This window comes from Gossypium hirsutum, chromosome A06, assembly GCF_007990345.1.
Source record: "Gossypium hirsutum isolate 1008001.06 chromosome A06, Gossypium_hirsutum_v2.1, whole genome shotgun sequence".
NCBI lineage: Eukaryota > Viridiplantae > Streptophyta > Magnoliopsida > Malvales > Malvaceae > Gossypium > Gossypium hirsutum.
Window position 1 is genome coordinate 10,001 of NC_053429.1, and position 3,130 is coordinate 13,130.

The 3,130-nt window shown below is 29.5% G+C and overlaps 1 pseudogene; it reads right to left on the minus strand.

Annotated features, from left to right (window-relative positions):
- Positions 1-3,130, minus strand: part of LOC107938136 (tRNA (adenine(58)-N(1))-methyltransferase catalytic subunit TRMT61A-like) — a 16,573-nt pseudogene that overhangs the window by 1,482 nt on the left and 11,961 nt on the right.

Sequence of the window (3,130 nt, forward strand, 5' to 3'; positions counted from 1 at the left end):
CAAAGTCCATAACTCCGGTGTCGAAGCCAATAGGTAAAGGAATCCACCTCTGTTGCTGAAAATTATGGCACATCATGCTATCTTTCTTCAGAGTGATACCAAAAAGAAGAAAAAATAAGTACCTAGGTAGCATAAGATAACAATATGATCGTCACTGTAATGGCTCTAGACAATGAAACCCAGATAACTAAGACTGCTAGGAGATAAACAGTAATTTAATATCTTCCTTAACAACTGAACCTTGGCCTGGTGAAAAAGGGATTCACCAAAAACATGCCAATGGAAGCGTAAAATATAAGACTTGAACATGGGTGCCAACATAATAAAACAGAACGCAATCACGGATGACTTTGAGCAGAAAAGGAAAAAAGAAATCAAAGAATAAATTCCATGCTACCTCTAGACAAGTTCTACTAAAAAAGGAAATTGAAATAAAAACCTAACTGAACTCAAGCATTACGGGACTTTGTTCCTTGACCTCCATAAGATGTCTCAAGCACGAATCTAACGGTTTATTGCATATCTAATATGCCATATATTTTTCAAGTCATGCTATATACTTCTTGATTCATTACAGACAACTTATACATCAGAACATTTCAAGATAAGAAATCACAAAGTAAAGTTCCTCACCAATATCCTCCAATGTCGAAGGTTCTGTGCCTGTACTCCTCTTATCTCCATTGGATTTACCTTCAGTCCCATCATCCTTCTCATAATTGTTTGGTCTAAGATCAGGACCAATATCCCTTACCCAACTTTCAGCATAAAGCCTAGAGGCCTCCTTCAAGACCTAAAGAAAGATGACAGGTTTTTACTACTTATATACTAAAAATAAATAAATGCCTATTATTCCCTAATGCATAGGCAAATAATAGGTTCTTGAGCATTATTTGACATTCAAGTGGTTAAGTTAACCATCAAGTAAGCAGAACAGTACATAAAAGTCATTTGATCATTTCAATATCCCAATGATCTAATTTCCACCCTGATCACCAGCTAGCATCTGTGAAATTTCAAATTTCCATTATGCTTCTTTAAAATTTGTTAAATGGAACAAAAGCAAAAAAATATATATTATAAAAAGGCTATAGTAAAAAAACCATGCGTTTTTTTTCTTCCAAAAAATGGCTTCAGAATTCTAAAATGTTTTATTGAGAAAATGAACAAAGAAAAAGTTTAAAGAACTAGAATTTATTGAGAAATCTCAGGAAACAAACAAATCGGGAAAATCGAGAAGGATTAGAGGAAGATAGAAAGAGGAACCTTGATGATTCTTCGAGGGAGATTACTATTGGCAATTGGCAAGCTTTGATTGATGAATCAAAAAGGGAAATCAAAAATATATAATTAGGGTTTTGAGAATAGGGAGATAGAGAAAATTCAAGAATACAAAAAACAGAGGAAAGAAGAAAGGTCCCTTTACCTTAAGGATTTGTGTTGTTCTTTTTATTTACCCATATATGTTGTTTTTGGAGAGAAAGTAAAAACGTCAGATGAAAACGCGCCCTAAGACATTTTCATTAAAAAGCCTCTTTGATTAGGTGATTAAATGTTAGACCTGATTTATCATTTAATATAACAAGTAATTTAAAGTGGTCGCAAAACAATTAATTAAAATGTTTATAAAAATATTGTGATACAATTGGATCAGACCTGATCTATCTTTTAATATAAAGAATGGTTAAAATATAAAATTAACTATAAAAATATTAGTAATAATAAATTTAATTTTTTAATATTTACATTTTTTTCAAATAGGTCATTATTTATTATTTTTCAAAAGAGAGACTAAAGGAGAAAGAAACATGTCATTGAGAGAGTTTCATTCATTGTAATCTTTATGGAAAAAACAATATATATAAGTAACATTTTCTCTTTCATTTATTATTTGTTCATGTATCTGTCATATTTCTTTAGATATGCATTTTTTTTTATTTCAGTCCTTTTATTTTGAAATGCAAAAATGATACTTATATGTTAAAATAAATAACTACTACTTCAGAAAAAGAATATTCGTTAAAAAAAATAATCTATCCAGTTTACTTGAAACATTAAAATATATAAATTTTACTAACAATTGTTGAATGTAATAATATGACAAAAAACAAAAATTCAAACTTTGAATATAATATTATTGAAAAGGATAATCTCCAATGTAAAAAAATTTATAAATCGTAAAACTGATATAAAAAATAAATAAACTATACAAATTAAAATTATTTGGGAAGCTATGTTAAGTACATTTGGGTTTCATTTCTTGTCATATTTGTAGTACCCGGCTATCATCCACTTATATTTGATCTTATTTACTTCGTCTAACTCTTGTAGCTTTTAAGTGGTGTGTAATGCTTAAACCTAATGATCCAGTTTTTAAAAAAAAATAAAACAAATCCTAAAATTTAAATTACATTTAAGTTTATTAAAATTATTTTATTTTAAAACAATTGCTTCAAAATTAAATTGTTTTGGTCAAAAATATTTTACTAATCTTTTTAAAATTAAATTCGATCCAAAGAAAATTTACTTTAATTTTGACAATTTAGAAAACAACAATCAAATAGAACAACACGCATCAAAGTTATTCCAAACAAAACCATGAGATTGTAGAGAGATACCTTGGGTTGATATGAATGCCCGACGTCCTCAAAAGAGAAACCTTCATTTTCTACATAATTAACAATACCAAAGCAAAAGATGAGTAATTTGGATTTTTTGAAAAATAAACCAATAATACGATTCAAATATGAAACTTTGAAACAAAACTCTCATTGTAAGATCAAAAAAGGCAAGTATACTGTGTTCTTCATAAGAAAGAAAACAACACTTAGTTAACATCTTCTAATGCAACACAATAACCACTCATAACTACTTTGTAATATAAAACAACATTTTCAGTTAATTGCATCCCTAATTCCAGCCATGCATGCATTTAGACATTACCTGAATATTTCAATCAAAATCCATTTCCAAGCCATATAAGCACCAGCACACAAACAATTCCAACTAAGTTCATCGATGAGCTCCACTGATGAGAGAAAGCTAATATTGATAGGCCACCACTATTCAAGGGGGAATCATGAAGAGGCTACCTGGTGATAAGCTAATATTGCATCAGCACTCTGCACAC